Genomic DNA, 20231 nt, shown 5'->3' on the forward strand with positions numbered 1-20231 from the left:
GGAGGGAAGAATTCTTTAATTTTGGAGGAAAACATTTAATTTCAATTACAATGAGAGAGTGACATGTGGCATATTTTGGTTGTAAAATTAGTGAGAGAGTGACATGTGGCATATTTTGGTTGTAAAATTAGTAAAGGGGAGAGGAGAATTCTTTAAGTTTGGAGGAAAAGATTTGATTCTAATTGCAATGAGAAAGTGACATGTGGCATATTTTGGTTGTAAAATTAGTAAGGAGGAGAGAAGAATTCTTTAATTTTAAAAAAAAAAGGATTTAATTTCAATTATAATGAGATAATAACATGTGGCACATTTTGGTTGTAAAATTAGTAAAGAAAAGAGGAGAATTCTTTAATTTTAGAGGAAAAGATTTAATTTTAATTACAATGAAAAAGTGACATGTGGTACATTTTAATTATAAAATTTGAGATATATAATAGATTTATCCTGTACTATCTGTGAATTGATCTTGCTCATTTTGAGTTAGATCTTGTCCATTTTGGACTACAACTTAACTCGTGAGCATATTGAAAAATAATAATTTTTATTTATTTATTTATTTAAATAAAAAATTATTTTAATCATAGGACTTATAGCTAGCCATCTAGTATTTCAATCGCTCATGTGATAATGTATCACGACTTTGTATACACTCTAATACTACTGTATTACTACTCAAATTTACTCAATTTTTTGAACTAAGACCAAGTTAGCTTAATATTCAATATTTAGCAAGAACGTTAATAACATAAGAGAAATGAAACTTTATTGAAAAAAATTCTTTATTTTTTGCGTATTTGTTACAAATGACTCACACACCTAAACTCAAACTCTCATCTCCTATTTATATAGCCATCCCCCATCCACTTCTTCAATGGAAGCTTAGCATTAAATCTAATCAACAGTCCAGATCGAGTGTCTAGAACTTCCATAACAAATATCTAACCTACTATATTTTTTTAAACATTTTTAGATTATTCTACATCTATCTTCATACTTCTACATATATTTATACTCTTCTAGAATGTCCCATGAACTTTTATAGTCTTCTAGAACTTTAGGGTCTTCTGGAATCTTTCGGAACGTTCTAGAACATTCCAAAACTATTCAGAACATTTTCAAACATAATATTTTAAAATTTACCGTGACAAATGACAGACATGAGACAGATTAGAGTTGGATAATATTCAATTACATTTTTATCAATTTAAATATTTAATCCCTAAACAGGTTAACGAAAAATTAATGTCTAAAATATATTTATTATTTCTACACACTAATCTTTTAAATTTTAAAGACTAAATTGCATTGAAATATTTTCTCACTTTTTTTATCCTTTTTTTGTATGTATTATAAGTAGTTTTCATATTCCCATATTATTCACTTGCTCCACTGTCAAACAAGAAATAAAAGAGAGAGCGAAAGGGGTGATCATAAATGACAAAGTATCTATTATATACACGATAATAGGAATTCAATTCAAGTTAGTGTAATATCTTTTGTGTGACCCAAAGATAAGAAAAGGGTCGTCAATAAGACCTATCACATCAACCTGCCAAATCCAAGTAAAAACTAGTTTATGTATGGAAGAGGAAAAAAACATAACTGGATGGAGACATACAGAAAATGGAGATTTTTCTATAGTAACTACATATAAAGTTCTGCAACACTAGATAAAATTCAGTCAAAATTATTAGACAAAAATTTGAAAGTAGGAAGGACTCCAAAAATCCAAAACAGTCATCTAAAAAATTATACATGGAAGAATTTTAACTTACCAAGGGAGAGCTCCTCTATTTGGGAGTAGTGGAATCTGCTTAATTTGCAACGTTAGTGAGGAGGACATTATCCACGCCATCAGAGACTGCCCAAAGGTGTCAAGAATGTAAAAGCAGCTTATCAAACTAAAATTGCAATAGAATTCTTCAATAACAATCTGCAACACTGAATAGCTCCCAATTTAGATAATCAATTGGGTCTCAGCCAAAGACACAATTAACTAGACATCTTTACCATTACTTGCTTAAAATTGTGGACATGGAGAAGAAGAAAAATAAATGAACAAAATTATCAAAGACTCCCAAACTCACAAGTTAATCCTAAAAGGGATAGAAGAATTAAAAGAAGCATTCAATAAGAGGAGAAGAAGGATTACCATGAAGAAAAGAGAGGAGATCTACATTAGAGTTGGACTCCACCACTGCCAGGATAAATGGACAGCGCTAAACACGGACAATTCAAGGGACAGAAACACGAGCAAAGCTGGCTGCGGGGAGCTGCTGCGAGATGCAAACGGAAGATGGGTAGTAGGTTTCTCTCATTTTGCTGGGAATCGTTCAGCGTACAAGGTAAAATTTTGGGATATTGAGGAAGGAATTGAAGTTGCATGGACTATGGGCATTAAAAATATTAGTAGTGCAGTGTGACTCCCAAGTGGTAATTAGCAAAATTAATGGAAAATGGGATTTGAGCAAACATCCAAATGCCCTTTTGAGAAGAATTAGTTGCTGGAAAAAGAAAAATTGGGAGGTTCTTTTTGTAAATATATACCAAGAGAGAAATAAATGTGCTGACTTCTTAACTCAAATTAGCTTAGATCTTGAGATAGAATTTCATTTTTGGAATATACTTCCTAGAGAAATCATAAGAATCTTAAATGATAATGAACAAGAAGCTTCTTTATCCTATTTAATTTGTAATTAGTTTTCTTTAGACATCTCTTTAGTCCCGTTATAATACAAAAAAGAAAAAAGAAAAAAGAAAAAAGTAGTTGCTTCTAATTAAATAAGAATTAAAATATCAACTTGCAAGCATAAGCATTAGGCAGGAACGTAAAATAAAAAGATGCATGATAGCGTGAAGAGATGAAACTTGTCCTCAATGGATAGTTAAGATGACTATCACATGCAACATACATTAAGAAAAAAGAGCTATTTTAACATGATTTTTTTTAATAGCTATAATTAAATGTAAAAATTAATATATATTTTTGACAAATATCACAAATATCAAATTCTCTATATTTTTTGATGAATAATTTGATTGTAGAAAATTATTCCTCAATTTTGACACTCATTTATTTTTAACTTACTCTATTATTCCTTTTTTTCGTTGAGTTCCGTCAATTTTGGCATCACAATGCTATCAGTTTAGGATCATACTACTCATTCTTCATCTTCAAAATCTCAGTTTATTCTTTAGTTTCAAGATCTCATCTCATTCTTTGTTAAAAATTTTTGTTGAGAATTTTTTATGGTCAATAAGTGTCAAAATAAATAATATTTTTTTACGGTTAATAAGTATCACAAAAAATATATTCTCAAATTTTTTTAACAAATTATTTTTGACGGCCAATATTTATTAAAATAAGATTTAAACTTTTTTTTACAATTACTTATATGTTAAAAATACTATTTTTGACAAAACTTTTATTAACATATTTTCATAGTTAAAATAGTGTCAAATTTTATTTTTTTGACGAATTTTAATTTTTTTGACACATAATAATCCTAAAAAATAGTTTATATTGTTATAGTGATATTATTTTATTTTTGTTTTTTTTTAAATAAAATTATCACAAGGTATCATCTGATGCACAAGGTAATCACTTATATTTTTCACATCCAAACATAGACTAATTTATTTTATTAAATCCTACAAAGTTATCAAACATGTTTGCAACCAATATGGAAGCTCTCAAATAATGTATTTCAATGTGGGATTGATGAAACTCAAGATAGCACAAAAACCAAAATGGTGTATGCTCCTATTATACCATTAATATAGAGTAAATCTCCGTAATGTTCCCGAGATTGACGTCGTGCACTAAAATCGTCCTTGAAATTTCAATTGCACCAATTATGTTTCTGAGATTGGAAAAATTGCACCATAGTAGTCCCTGACCTATTTTCTGTTAACGACGCACTGATGTGGCTTGATGACGTGGACCTTTGGTGACACGTGTCACCTCATGGTTTGGCCACGTGTAACGGTATGATGACGTGTCGGTCAACGACACGTGGCATGCTGACATGGATGGGTATGCCACATGTCACAATACTATTTTGCCACGTGTCAGATTATGCCACGTGTCGCAATGCTATTTGTCCACGTGTTATCCACTATGTCAACGTTACATGTGCACCAAATTGGTCCCTTACTTTGCACAAATGACTCATTTTAGTCTCTAAAATTGAATGTCGTGCACCAAATTAGTCCATTTATCAGTTTTTTCTCATTTTTTTATAAATTTAAAATTCTCATTATATATTTGAATACACTAATTTTAATTTTATCTTTTCACAAGTTATTTAAATACAAGTGTTTTTATAAAATATTTTTAAAATATTAGTTTTAATTATACAATTTTTTTCTACAATATCTTATTAAAAGAATTATGTGACATATTGATATTGATTTAATAAAGAGTGTAAGTTAAGAGTATAATAATATTCCTTAATACATTTTTTTAATATTTAACACTTTAATAAATATTTTAGGAATTCTTGATAAGGCACTTATTATCTAATATAAACTCATTATTCCCATCCATTTTAAGAATGTCTTATTTCCCATATAATTAACTTCTCACTAAATTAATGAGATAGATTTATACTGTCGATTATAATAATTCATTTTATCTATAACTTAGTTAGGCGGCTTTTTCATATATCACACTGTTAATCAATATAAGTACTTATTGTAACCATGACTTGAACAATATTAAAACAGATACAAATAAATATGAGACAATAATAAAATTTTGGTTTTAGTTAACATGTACTCTAATGATACAAGTTAACATTATTAATTAAAAAATTTATTATAAAATATAATAAAAAAAATATAATTAAAATTAATGTATAAAAAAATATTAAGAATTTTAAATTTATAAAAAAATGAGAAAAAACTGATGAAGGGACTAATTTGGTGCGACATTCAATTTCAGGGACTAAAATGAGTCATTTAATGCAAAGTAAGAGACCAATTTGGTGCACATGTAACGATGATATAATGGATGACACGTGGACAAATAGCATTGAGACACGTGGCATAATCTGACACGTGGCAAAATAGTATTGTGACACGTGGCATACACATCCATGTCAGCATGCCACGTGTCCTTGACCGACACGTCATCATACCGTTACACGTGGTCAAACCATGAGGTGACACGTGTCACTAAAGGTCCACGTCATCAAGCCACGTCAGCGCGTCGTTAACGAAAAACAGGTCAGGGACTACTATGGTGCAATTTTTCCAATCTCAGGGACGTAATTGGTGCAATTGGAATCTCAGGGACAATTTTGGTGCACAGCGTCAATCTCGGGGACCACTATGGGATTTACTCCATTAATATATGTATAAAACTATAAATTACATAACTGTCCAAAACCAGATACGCATGACAAAAGCTTAATTAAAACAACAACAACATAAGTAGATGCAAGCAGAATCAACAGTACAAGCTTAATTGAAGTTTGATTTGTTCCCGTTTTCCGATCAAGGAAGCTATTGGAAGTGGGATCATCCCACACAAGGGTAAATCCCATAATAATTCCTGAAATTTATGCGATTACCTGAAATTGTTCTCGAGATTCAAATTTTTTAATAGTGGTCTTCCAGATAGAACTCCAGACACCATAGTGATCACTGTGTCTTTTCCGGTGTTGACATGGCTAAAATTTTACCACACTGGACCGTCCCAAAATGACGTCATTTAGAGATTTCTTTTGCTAATAGAAAGTGTGATCAAATACAAACACACTCGGTCATCTTCTTCACTGCCATTCTTCCTCTTCTTCTTTCTTTCTTTCATCGATGGAGCTACTCCAGGATTTGGTTTCTTGAACTGCATAGCTTGCGAAGGGATATCATTTGCTTTCCCTTATTGCCGACCTCACCTGATGCGGCGACTCCCTCAAGGCCCTCCGCGCCTTCTCCTCCATGTGCAAGCTTTCCCTCATTCCCAACCACAACACCTTCCCTTGCGCCATCAAACCCTGTTCTTCGCTCTTCGACCTTTGCGTTGGAAAACAGACCCATCAACAGGCTTTCATATTTGGTTTTGAATCGGATCTCTTTGTTTCGTCAACTCTAGTTGATAACTTGATATGTACTCTAAGTGTGGCCATTTGGAAGATGCCCAAAAATTGTTCGACGAAATTCCCCAAAGGAATGTGGTGTCTTGGACTTCAATTATTGCCGGGTATGTCCGAAATAGTTGCACTGCTGAGGGCATTCACTTCTTTAAGGAGCTGTTAGTTGAGGAGAGTGAGAATGCGGGGTGTGTTCAGGAGGAGGAGGATGGTTTTGTGGATCCAATAGTTGTAGGTTCGATGCTTTCGGCTTATTCTCGGGTGCGCCAGAAGAGAACTACTGAAGGCGTTCATGGTTTTGTGATTAAGAGGGGGTTTGAGGGGTGTTTGGGGGTTGGGACCACATTGATGGATGCTTATGCGAAGTGTCACTACAAGAAAAATGCTGTGTACCGTCGAATTTACCGTCGTACATTAGCGGCACTATTACCGGGAGATTTATCGGCGGAATTTACGATGAATTCGTCGTGTTAGTAAGTTAGCGTTGGATTTATTTTTTCGACAGAAAATCCACGAGCAATATTTGGAGGGAGAAAAGAAAAAAATTTGCATGATCATTAGGATTTACCATCCGATATATCTAACGGTGACCTAGATTAGTAAAACGATTCGTTTTGGTAACACGTAAAGCTTTACCATCGGATTTATTTGCCGGTAAATCCGACAATAATAGTGCCCTAAATTGAGAGCGCGAACCTTGTTCTCTCTCATTTTGAATTCTCTCTCTCTCTCTCTAACCCCTCACCTCCCTCTCTCTCTAAGCCTCTCGGCTCCCTCCCATCTCCAGCCGCCGCTCCGTCCACTAGCGCCGCTTCGTCCACCAGTGCCACCGTAGTCTTCTTCTTCTTCATTTTCTTTGCCGTTTGGCTCCACCGGAACACCGTCAAACCACCACCTATCCTCGCCACACCACTCTTCTTCGCAAATCAGAACCTCTGTCACCGTCCGAACCACCATCCGCAAGCTGCTTCTTTCCCTATTCACAAAGCTCAGCCCTTGCCTCCAGTGCTCCGACAACCACTGCATCTCCATTCCCCTTCTCTGTTTTTTCCCTCCTGTTTCTACATTTCAGGTTATTCATCAAATCCCTTTTCAATTCTGTTCTAGTTAGTATTAGCTTTAGGTGGAGTTTGCATACAATAACAGCTTTCATGCGAGTATTGGGATGGCTCCGTATGAGGCTTTGTATGGATGGAAGTGCCAGTCTCCACTGTATTGGTAGAAAGCCGATGAAATAAGTGTGTTAGGGCCTTATTTGATAGCAGAGACCACTAAAAAGATCAAACAGATTAGAGCTAGAATCTTGACTGCACAGAGCCGACAGAAAAGTTATTCAGATCAACGAAGAAAACTGTTGGAATTTGAAGTGGGCGAACATGTATTCCTGAAGGTTACTCCTACAACTGGGATTGGAAGAGCGATTAAGACGAAGAAATTAAATCCGAGATATATAGGACCGTTTGAGATTTGAGGCGAATCGGGCCGGTGGTGTAACACCCTAACTTTTAGCACCTCATGATTGTACTAAAAGTCCGAGCGCTACTCAATTTTAAACCTTTTAATTTTATATTGTCTTTATTTAATATCGAGCCTTTACAAATACGAATCAAAATTTTAAACAAGAAATTGAAAGGAGACTTTATTTTATAACTCTTAACCACAGAAGTATATATTTACATAACTTTATATATATAGACTTATTCTAAGACTCTCAATTACAAGTCATGCCCCTCTAAAATTCAAAACAATGAATGACGAGGGGAAAGTAAATCCTAGGACTAAACCAAATACAGGTAATACGAATACATATATTTACAAGACTCTGTGGATTGGTCGCGGCTCTTCGCCAAAAATTCCCGGACCAGTTGCTGAAAACAGAAGATCTGTAGGGGGTGAGAATGTCGTCCTCGCATGTTCTCAGTAAAGAAAGTGAATACCGTAAAAGTAATGAACAACATGCGAATAATTAACCTTAAAACAAAGCTCATTCACATTTCACAACATTAACTCTTAATCACTTTAATACATAAACTAATAGTACTAGAAACTCAAATGAACACACAAGCAAAGCAGAATAAGACAATCAGCACAATCACAGAGAAAATATAACAAGCAAAACAAAACCAAATGCAAATGCACAATCAATATGATGCATGTCTGTCCTAAGCAAGCCATGAGCTCATGCGTCAGTTGTCTACCCGCAACCCGACATTACTCGGACAAACCCCGAATATGGTTTTTTTAGTGTGTCAGTTAGACACCTTGGCATCACGGTTATCCGTGTCAGTTAGGCCTCATCATAATGATATCTTAATGTGCATCACAGTAAGAAATAGTGCTATCAGTTAGGCGAACATTCCCGCATTAGCAATCTCAGACTATCAGTTAGGCGGGCCCTTTCGCATTAGCAATTTGGCACAAGGCCCCTTCACATTTCATTTTCATAAATCATAATCTATTTCAACTATTTATTTCACTCATGACTTTTCATTTTCTTTCTTTTCATTATACCTCCACATCACCAATTACATACTCATATCTCCGCATCACCATATTACTAAACGTACCTCCTCATTACCGCTTAACTATACATACCTCCGCATCACCTTATTGTTTACATCTCCACATCACCATACATTCATTCACCTATAATAACCTCAAAACATTTAATAAAAGTTCCTTTTCTTAATAAACCGAACTCAAATCATCACTTAAAACAAGAATCTTTTCTTAATAGGGTAAACTTAGAACATAATGCTTTTCTTGAAAAACTGAAAACAAAATAGAATAAGTCTTAAATCAAGTTTTCCTTTGAATAATGCTTTAAGCAAAGCCTCGAAGTGTTATAAAAATTTCTGCAGCATCTCCTCTAAAATTCGGACTTTGCCACCCTTCGAGGGTCCCTACCAAACCATTTTCAACTCTCAAAAACCATTGATAAATCCAACAAACCATATCCATTATTAAAACATTTATAAATCTGAAAGCTAACTAGTAACTAGGTTCAGTATCAAATTATTTTTAACTCTCCATTTATTACCAATAAATCAAACCAACGCTTTCTCAAGCTCTTTTCAACAATTTTAAACCTAAGTCATTCCCTACTTTTAGAAATATAAATCAAACCTCTCAATATTAAACCATTTTCTCGATTTGTGTAAATATGTAAACCTATTCTTTTCTCAACATAAAAGCATTTCTCAAAATAAGCTTATAAGTCGGATTTTCAAATCAAAATCACATTTTTTTATATCTTTATAAAAACTTGGACAAGACCTCCCTTTAACATTTGACTTCACCACTCTTACGTGCTCCTTCATTCCCTCAACAGTTCACTAATCTGATTCCACAAACACCAATACAGCATGATTCTTAATAATCAACCTACTTTAACTCAATTTAATAACTAACAGCTCACTTCGACATTCAATACCACAATATACAAATCGAATTAGCATATTCAACAAACAACAATTCCCAAATCTTTGCAACAGTACTTACTATTATCAGATAAATCTCAAATCAACAAGCAAACTAAGAAATTAACATGACTAGAAATTCCAGCAACATTCACAGCCTCAATCTAAACTCAATTCATATTTCAATTTAACAAACAACACCAATTGATTACCATTCACAACCACAATTCAACAAATTCTCATCGATTAGTAATACTAAACTCTAGTAAATTATTTGCAATTATTCATTAAGCTTTTTAGGCATTCTAAATTAAAACATTTAATTTTAAAAACAAACCCCCTACCTCAGGTTTTCGAAACCCATGAGACTAAATGCTGTGAACGCCTTTTCCTTTTAAGTCATGGTAGTGGCAACCTTCATCACATCACAACATTGCAGATGCAACTGTAACTACAATTTCATCGGTTCCAGCAGAAGACAGCAAGACACAACGGTAGTACTAAAATAGAGATGTATATATATACTGATGAAATTAGAACAACTTGGCAGAGACCAACAAAATTGGAATAGGACAAAGATAAAATCATGGTAGGTTCAAGAATGACAGAATTGAGACCATGATAAGAAGGACGGTGATGCTGGTGGTGGCATTTGCGGCAGAAGCCTTTAATAGAACCGGTAGTAGCTTCAAAGCAGCTGAAATAGCAAACCTTAATAGAACAAAAGTGGAATTTGGAGTAGCAGCGGCACTGGTGATTCAGAGCGGCAAGGACACGACACCGGCTCCCCTCCAGCGAGAGCGAGCTCAGCCGACGGTGGCAGTGACTGAAGCAGCGGCGGCAAAGGCCCCCGTCGCCTCCTGTTCTCTCTTTCGCAACTCTTTCTCTCTCTCCCTGCTCTATTCGATGGCGATGGCTCCTTCAGCTCCGCGACGACGGTGGTGCACGGCGATTGGCGCGACGGGGGCGATGACTCCAACGCAGCGACGAGATCCCCTTCTAGCAGCGGACAGTGGCGACGTTAAAGACTTCCAGTGACAGGCGTGACAGCAGCGGCTAGGGTTTGATAGCGGCGGCCACGCTACCCGCAACGGTGGTGCTAGAACGACAGTGACGGAATCCTCGGCGGCGGTCGTGGATCCAGCGATGGTGACAGCTTAGTGGCTTCAGCGGTAGCTTCCTCTTTGTCGCGCCTAGCTTTCTTTCTCACTCCACCGCGAGTCTCTCTCTTCCCTTATGCAACGACGGAAACGGCGACGGCGGCGAGGCCCCAGTCGGCACCGTTCCTTCCTCCTTCCTCTCTTCTCTTCTCCCCGAACCCCCTTCTTCTCTCTCGATCTCCATCTGTCGTTTCCCCTTCCTCTACTTTCTCTTCTTTTCTTTTCCATTTTATTTGCTAAAGTTGTGTTGTGTGTATTTTGGGAGAGAGATTGGCGGTGGGTGAGTGAGTAGCGGTGAGAAATGAACAAGTGTGGAGGGGGCGTGGCTCATTGAGGAGCAAAGAGGTGTGGAAGGGGAAATTACGTGTGTGTATAAGTTGGATAAGAGTGGTTAGGATAAGTGAAATTAGAGTTTGGAATTGGGAATTTAGGGTTTGCGTAGAGTTTAAATTTAAGATTAAATTTAATAAAATATAATTAATTTTAAAAATATTTATTTATTTTTTAAATTATAAATCATTTTTAATTAAATACTTTAATTATAATTGAAATTTGTATAAAACTGAATTAATTCAAAATTTGAAGTCTTATAACCTTTCTAAAAATAAAACCATATATATAGACATAAATAATTCATTATTTATTTTTCTAAAAATCTGGGGTCTTACAGGTGGCATATCAAGTAGCATTGCTGTCACATTTGTCTAACTTACATGATGTATTTCACGTTTTACAACTCCGTAAGTACACGTCGAATGCGACTCGTGTTAGAACTCGAATCGATTAAGCTAAAGGAGAACTTGACTTTTCAAGTAACACCGGTGCGGATTGACGATACTAATATGAAGAAATTGCGTGGAAAGGAAGTTTTATTGGTTAAGGTAGCTTGGAAGAGAGCAGGAGTGGAAGAACATACTTGGGAATTGGAGTCCGAGATGCGGAAGGATTATCCCGAGCTATTCTTAGGTAATCACTAAATTTTGAGGACAAAATTTCTAATTTGGTGTGAAGAATGTAAGAATCGTGACTAATTAACCGCTTAAGTAAATAATTTAGTTGCCCAATATAGGATCAAAAAATTTAGAATATTAATTAGAAAATTTAAATATGATTTTTGCAGTCAATAAATTTTTCTGAGTTGGAAAATATAATTTTTTGCAGAAAATTATGTAAAAGTGTGTACCGGTAAATTAGTAGAAAAACTTAGAAAAATAATTAAAGTTGAAAACTGGATGCTAATTCTAAAGGTTTGATCCAAAATTGGGTCAAATGGGTCAAAAACGCTAACGGATTGGATTGGGCCCAAGTTGGGCCCAAGCCCAACATATATAACACTCCAAACATAAACCATTAAGCACTCAATACTCATAAACACAACAAACTCAGCTGCATAGAGAGAAGTGAGAGAAGAGAGCAAAAGGGGGGAAGGTTACTATTCATCCTCGACTTTCGGTGGCTATAACTCGAGCTACGGTGCTCTGATTCACGTGCCGTCAGTGGCTACGCGAAGCTCTTGTTGAGCCCGTCAGTTTTATCAAACTTGTGTTGGTAAGATTTCGAAATTTTCTATCCTTTCTGCAGCCCTAAGAAATTCAAAAATGTAGGTGTTAGTTTTGAGTGAAATTTTGTATTTTGATTGATTAGGTGGTATGTAAGGTTGGGATATTAGTGGTTTGTATCCCAAACACCATCAAAGAAGGTAAGAAAACTCTTTACCTTGTAAATTTGTGAATTTGATGAACCTTGGGTATTGATTTTTGACAAATTATGTATGTCTAGCTTGAATTGTGAATTATTGGATCTTTGGACAAATTGTTGGTGATTGGAGGCTTGATTTGGACAAAAATTTGGTGTATAGAACATATTGGAAATTGGTAAAGGTATGGTTTTGGTTTTCTTTATGTAATATATAATATTTCTGGGGACTTAGGCTAGTGGACCTTAGGATAGGATTGAATTTGGTTGTTGACAATTGTTAAATTGATAATATGTGATGATATTAATGCTTGTGATGGTTTTGATGATTTGTGATAGGAATTGTTGATGTTGAGATTAAATTATTGTAATTATGAGAATTTTTGATGTGGTATGATAAATGATGCTTATGAGTGGTGAGATTTTGTTCAAGTTGTTAATATTAGAATATTGATGTACAAATTGTGGAATTGTTGAGTTTATGGAGGAGGAATTGATTGATATAGATGTTGAATTGGTTGAATTGTGATAGAAAGGTAAAAATATAGCATTTAATAGTGTTTTATGGTGAAATTGAATGAGCTTTGACTTGGTTTGGTTGTGAATTTTGAAAGTTGAGAACCAAGTTAACTTTTGGTAAAAACCAGCTTTTGGTGAATTTTGATAGATCATAACTTGAGTCTCAATTTTTAAAATTGGTTGAAATTCATTTTAAATTAAAGGTTGTTTTTAGAGCTTTAAATTGATATAAAGTTTGAGGAAAATAAATTTTTGTAGAGGAAGTTATGAACGTTTAAAGTTTGGTACTTAAAACTGAAATTCTGCAGATTTGAAAAATTTCTAAGTCTGGTGAGGGTTGCGTATGCGGCCATTCCATTCGAGTTGGGCATCTCGCGTACGCAGGCACTACATGCGTACGCAAGCTATCAGAGTTTTGGCCCTTGCGTAAGTGAACTTTAACACGCGACACGAGCAACCCATTCGGGTTGGAACACTCGCGTACGCGAGCAGGTGGTTGCGTACGCGACCACCCATTTTTCAACAGCATGCGTACGCGAGGCAGGGGCTTGCGTACGCGAGACCCCTATTTTGCTGAAAAATGATTTTCTTCATTTTCAAGGATTTTTCAACTTTCCAAACTTCCTTAAGTTGCAGTTTAAGAGTAATATCTTGTAGTTAGGCCTAAGGACTAAAAGAGGAGAATTTGTGACTTAAATAGGTGAATTTGACATGAATTTAGAAGATGGAGCCTTAGATTTCTGGAGTACTGAGAAAGGATTTGTTGAGGGAGATGACGGAGTACTGTAATAACGATAGATATAATGAATTGTGAAATTATGGATTGATGATGAGTGAGATGAGTCTGGGACTCAAAGTAAAATGATGGCCTTACTGAGTATTGAAAATGATTTCTGAAAATCATGGATATATTGTTTTATACTGAGACTGTTGAGACGCTATGCGCTTGGCAAGGACGGTGGTTAATCCTGCTTGTCGAGGTCACGGCGGTGGTTAATCCCGCTTACGTTGAGATGTGAGGTTTATGGCAGAGTATCCCGCTCACATCTTTTCGGATCAAAAGAGTATGCAGGCACTATATCCTGGACCGTGTGTCGGGCATGATATCCCAGGGGGTTCCCATTTATTCGTGACCAAAAGGCGACATTTCCATGGAGATGTGTCGATTTGGCAGTTGAACCGATAATGTGATATCACAGCCAAATAGGACAGGCATTCATCATGTGCATCTTCTATCTGTTTGCTTGCTTTGCCGACTTGAATTGCTTGCCTAATTGTATAACATGATTATTTGTTTCTTGAATTTCTTGATATACATGTTATACTTGTGCTTTACTTGTATTGTTATTACTTGTGTTTTCTACTGGGATTGAGGAGGTTCGAAAGGCGGTGGCAATGGGATCGCATGGATGTTAGGCTGGCGAAGGCTGTGGGACAGTGGTGTAAATGTTAGAGTAGAAAATCCGTAAGTTAGATTCTGGTATTTCATTATGGTTTTAAAGTTATGGTTTTAATTTTTAGTTATGCTTTAAGTTGAATCTTATGATTGATATGAAGTTCTAGGATTGCCTCTGGTATCTCGGAGTCTTATATCTTACATTACTGGGCACTGTTACCATATTGAGAACCTCCGGTTCTCATACCATATTCTGTTGTTATTTTTCAGATGCAGGTCGTAATCCACCTCGGTGAGTTTCGAGACAGTAGTAGAGCGGAGGATCTTGATTATTGCTTGAAGTCCTTTGATTACTTTTGTTTTAATTATCTCACTTTTGTATTTATATTTGCCTTAGAGGCTTACTTTGAGAGAGATATATTGTATATGCTGGTTTTACTTTCAAAACTCTGTATGTTTGTATATAACTAGTTGGCCTAAACTCCGCGGGCTGAGTCTAGTTCCTTATGACTATTACTCACATATCTATTTATGCTTTTTTATCCTGTATCTATATCTTGTGCCTTAAGTTTGTAGCTTCGTGTAAATGTTTCACGCTTTTGTAACTCTGTTTTTGAGCTTATTTCTTCATCGGGCTTCTAGAATTACTATTTCTTTATATATATAATATTGTATAAGCCTTAGAACTGTCGTAACCTTTGATTAACCTTTGCTTTACGGCATGAGGTAAGGCTTAGGGTAATTAGAGTATTACATTTAGTGGTATCAGAGCGGTTCGTCCTCGTGAGCCTGATGGATGGACCGATTGTACTTCACTTCATACTCTGTGTCTTTTTCTTTCATGCTATTTAGGTTATCTATTTGATACATGTATATCATGCTTGTTTGATAGTGCCTTTTTGGGATAATTCAAGCACTAGGCTTTTGACATTGAGACTGATCACCTTGATATCGACTGTTTGGTGTAGACAGGAACCCTAATGGCTACTCGTGGACGAGGTCGTACTCGTACATAGGGAGGAACTGAGAATGACTGACCGGCCGACAACCATGCCGAGTTTATGGCGACGATGGCTGATGAGCGGATAATTTATACGCTTTTTGGTATTGTTTTTAATATGTTTTTAGTAGAATCTAGTTACTTTTAGGGATGTTTTCATTAGTTTTTATGTTAAATTCACATTTCTGGACTTTACTATGAGTTTGTGTGTTTTTCTGTGATTTCAGGTATTTTCTGGCTGAATTTGAGGGACTTGAGCAAAAATCAGATTCAGAGGTTGAAGAAGGACTGCTGATGCTGTTGGATTCTGACCTCCCTACACTCAAAGTGAATTTTCTGGAGCTACAGAACTCAAAATGGCGCGCTTTTAATTGCGTTGGAAAGTAGACATTCAGGGCTTTCCAGCAATATATAATAGTCCATACTTTGGCTGAGTTTAGATGACGCAAAAGGGCGTTGAACGCCAGTTCTATGCTGCTGTCTGGAGTTAAACGCCAGAAACACGTCACGAACCAGAGTTGAACGCCAAAAATACGTTACAACTTGGCGTTCAACTCCAGAAGAAGCCTCTACACGTGCAACATTCAAGCTCAGCCCAAGTACACACCAAGTGGGCCCCGGAAGTGGATTTATGCATCAATTACTTACTTCTGTAAACCCTAGTAGCTAGTTTAGTATAAATAGGACTTTTTACTATTGTATTTTTATCTGGGAACATCTGGTTCTTAGATCATGGGGCTGGCCATTCGGCCATGCCTGAACCTTTCACTTATGTATTTTCAAACGGTAGAGTTTCTGCACTCCATAGATTAAGGTGTGGAGCTCTGCTGTTCCTCATGAATTAATGCAAAGTACTACTGTTTTTCTATTCAATTCAACTTATTCTGCTTCTAAGATATTCATTCGCACTTCAACATGAATGTGATGAATGTGACAATCATCATCATTCCCCCACGAACGCGTGCCTGACAACCACTTCCGTTCCACCTTAGATTGAATGAGTATCTCTTGGATCTCTTAATCAGAATCTTCGTGGTATAAGCTAGATTGATGGCGGCATTCATGAGAATCCAGAAAGTCTAAACCTTGTCTGTGGTATTCCGAGTAGGATTCAGGGATTGAATGACTGTGACAAACTTCAAACTCGCGAGTGCTGGGCGTAGTGACAGACGCAAAAGGAGGGTGAATCCTATTCCAGTATGATCGAGAACCTCAGATGATTAGCCGTGCTGTGACAGAGCATTTGGACCATTTTTACAAGAGGATGGGATGCAGCCATTGACCACGGTGATGCCTCCAGATGATTAGCCATGCAGTGACAGCGCATCGGACCATTTTCACAGAGAGGATGAAAAGTAGCCATTGACAATGATGATGTCCTTACATAAAGCCAGCCATGGAAAGGAGTAGGACTGATTGGATGAAGACAGCGGGAAAGCAGAGATTCAGAGGAACGAAAGCATCTCTATACGCTTATCTGAAATTCTCACCAATGAATTACATAAGTATTTCTATCTTTATTTTCTGTTTATTTATTATTATTATTCGAAAACTCCATAACCATTGATATCCGCCTGACTGAGATTAACAAGATGACCATAGCTTGCTTCATACCAACAATCTCCGTGGGATCGACCCTTACTCACGTAAGGTTTTATTACTTGGACGACCCAGTGCACTTGCTGGTTAGTTGTGCGAAGTTGTGAAGTTATGTCTGGACCATGGTATTGTGCACCAGTTGTGGCACCATTTCCAGGGAGAGAACGAACAACAAATTTTACAACCTCAGAGTAACAATTTCGCATACCAAGTTTTTGGCGCCGTTGCCGGGGATTGTTCGAGTTTGGACAACTGACGGTTCATCATGTTGCTCAGATTGGGTAATTTTCTTCTTATTTTATTTTCAAAAAGTTTTCAAAAAAAAATTTTCAAAAATCTTTCAAAATATTCTCCTTTATTTTCGAAAAAAAAAATTCTTTTCAAAAATTTTTTATTATGTTCTTCAGAATTTTTAAAAATGAATTCTAGTGTTTCATGAAGCATGTTGAAGCCTTACTGGCTGTAAAGCCATGTCTAAATTCATTTGGACTGCGGCTTCCAACCCAACATTATCAAGAGCAAACTAGTTGTTGGTAATCCACCTGCTGCTGTTCCAGATCCACCGGATTTACATGCTAAAGCTTGACTGGCTATTAAGCCATGTCTAACCCTCAGATTGGAGCTTTAGACTAAGAATGCAAGATTCCTGAAATTCATATTAAAAATTTTGGAATCCTTATTTTTCTTTTTCACATTAATTTTCGAAAAATACAAAAAAATTAGAAAATCATAAAAATAAAAAATATTTTGTGTTTCTTGTTTGTGTCTTGAGTCAGATTTTAAGTTTGGTGTCAATTGCATGCTCATCTTGCATTTTTCGAAAATTGCATTCATGCATTGCATTCATCATGATCTTCAAGTTGTTCTTGATAAACCTTCTTGATTGATCTTCATATTTTATTGTTTTGTGTCTTTTCTTATTTTTCATGTTCATTTTTACATTCATAGTGTCTGAACATGAAAGATTTCTAAGTTTGGTATCTTGCATGTTTTCTTTGCATATAAAATTTTCAAAAATAAGTTCTTGATGTTCATCATGATCTTCAAAGTGTTCTTGGTGTTCATCTTGACATTCATAGCATTCTTGCATGCATTCATTGTTTTGATCTAAAAATTTTCATGTATTGCATCATTTTCATGTTTTTCTCTCTCATCATAAAAATTCAAAAAATCAAAAAAATATCTTTCCCTTTTTCCTCTCATAAAATTCGAAAATTTGAGTTGACTTTTTCAAAAATTTTTAAAATCTAGTTGTTTTCTATGAGTCAAATCAAATTTTCAAATTTTATCTTTTTCAAAATCTTTTCAAAAATCATATCTTTTTCACTTTTCTTATTTATTTTTGAAAATTTTTAAAATATTTTTCAAAAATATTTTTCTTATCTTTATCTCCTAATTTTCGAAAATAACATCATCAATTAATGTTTTGATTCAAAAATTTCAAGTTTGTTACTTGCTTGCTAAGAAAGATTCAAACTTTAAGTTCTAGAATCATATCTTGTGAATTCTTGTGAATCAAGTCATTAATTGTGATTCTAAAAATCAAATATTTTTCAAAAACTAATTTCAATCATATCTTTTCAAAAATATCTTCTTATCTTATCTTTTTCAAAAATTTGATTTTAAAATATCTTTTCTAACTTCTTATCTTCTTATCTTTTCAAAAATTGATTTTCAAAATTTGTTTTAACTAACTAACTAACTTTTTGTTTGTTTCTTATCTTTTTCAAAACTACCTAACTAACTCTCTCTCTCTAATTTTCGAAAATATCTCCCTCTTTTTCAAAAATTCTTTTTAATTAACTAATTGTTTCAAAATTTAATTTTAATTTATTTCTTCTTTTAATTTTCGAAAATCACTAACCATTTTTCAAAAAAAAAAAAAATTTTTCGAGAATTCTTTTTCTCTCTCATCTCCTTCTATTTATTTATTCATCTACTAACACTTGTCTTCATCTCACATCTCTGCTCTCCTCACCCTTGTGTTTCTTTCCTTACATTACATTCTTTTCTTCTTCTTTTCTTCTACTCACACAGGGACCTCTATACTGAGTAAAAAGGATCCCTATTATTATTATTATTATTTTTCTGTTCCCTCTTTTTCATATGAGCAGGAGCAATGACAAGAATAAGCAGATCCAGAACCTGAAAGGACTCTGAAGAGGAAACTAAGAGAAGCTAAATTACAACAATCCAGCAAGCACCTTTCAGAAATTTTCGAACAAGAAGAGGAGATGGCAGCCGAAAATAATAATAATGCAAGGAGGATGCTTGGTGACTTTACTGCACCTAATTCTAATTTACATGGAAGAAGCATCTCCATCCCCACCATTGGAGCAAACAATTTTGAGATGAAACCTCAATTAGTTTCTCTGATGCAGCAGAACTGCAAGTTCCATGGACTTCCATCTGAAGATCCTTTTCAGTTCTTAACTGAATTCTTGCAAATCTGTGATACTGTTAAGACTAATGGAGTAGATCCTGAAGTCTACAGGCTCATGCTTTTCCCTTTTGCTGTAAGAGACAGAGCTAGAGTGTGGTTGGACTCTCAACCCAAAGATAGCCTGAACTCTTGGGATAAGCTGGTCACGGCTTTCTTAGCCAAGTTCTTTCCTCCTCAAAAACTGAGCAAGCTTAGAGTGGATGTTCAAACCTTCAGACAGAAAGAAGGTGAATCCCTCTATGAAGCTTGGGAGAGATACAAGCAACTGACCAAAAAGTGTCCTTCTGACATGCTTTCAGAATGGACCATCCTGGATATATTCTATGATGGTCTGTCTGAATTAGCTAAGATGTCATTGGACACTTCTGCAGGTGGATCCATTCACCTAAAGAAAACGCCTGCAGAAGCTCAAGAACTCATTGACATGGTTGCTAATAACCAGTTCATGTACACTTCTGAGAGGAATCCTGTGAGTAATGGGACGCCTCGGAAGAAGGGAGTTCTTGAAATTGATACTCTGAATGCCATATTGGCTCAGAATAAAATATTGACTCAGCAAGTCAATATGATTTCTCAGAGTCTGAATGGAATGCAAGCTGCATCCAACAGTACTCAAAAGGCATCTGCTGAAGAAGAAGCTTATGATCCTGAAAACCCTGTAATAGCAGAGGTGAATTACATGGGTGAACCATATGGAAACACCTATAATCCCTCATGGAGAAATCACCCAAATCTCTCATGGAAGGATCAACAAAAGCCTCAACAAGGCTTTAATAACGGTGGAAGAAATAGGTTTAACAATAGTAAACCTTTTCCATCATCCACTCAGCAACAGACAGAGAACTCTGAACAAAATACATCTAATTTAGCAAACTTAGTCTCTGATCTATCTAAGGCCACTGTAA

At 35.6% G+C, this 20231-nt stretch overlaps 1 long non-coding RNA gene and 1 other non-coding gene across 3 annotated transcripts; both read right to left on the reverse strand.

Moving 5' to 3' along the window:
- Positions 1-7721: 7721 nt before the first annotated feature.
- Positions 7722-11095, reverse strand: LOC112749565 (uncharacterized). Of its 2 annotated transcripts, none has more exons than XR_003175121.3 (2): positions 9859-11095; positions 7722-7963 (listed from the first exon to the last, which is right to left on the reverse strand). It is a non-coding gene; the product is annotated as an uncharacterized lncRNA (long non-coding RNA). The 2 variants fall into 2 exon arrangements; XR_003175120.2 differs by having other exon boundaries at positions 7722-7978; positions 9859-11076.
- Positions 11096-19513: 8418 nt separating this feature from the next.
- Positions 19514-19621, reverse strand: LOC112752402 (small nucleolar RNA R71). Its single transcript, XR_003176841.1, has one exon. It is a non-coding gene; the product is annotated as a small nucleolar RNA R71 (small nucleolar RNA).
- Positions 19622-20231: the final 610 nt, after the last annotated feature.

Source organism: Arachis hypogaea, chromosome 15, assembly GCF_003086295.3.
Source record: "Arachis hypogaea cultivar Tifrunner chromosome 15, arahy.Tifrunner.gnm2.J5K5, whole genome shotgun sequence".
Taxonomy (NCBI): domain Eukaryota; kingdom Viridiplantae; phylum Streptophyta; class Magnoliopsida; order Fabales; family Fabaceae; genus Arachis; species Arachis hypogaea.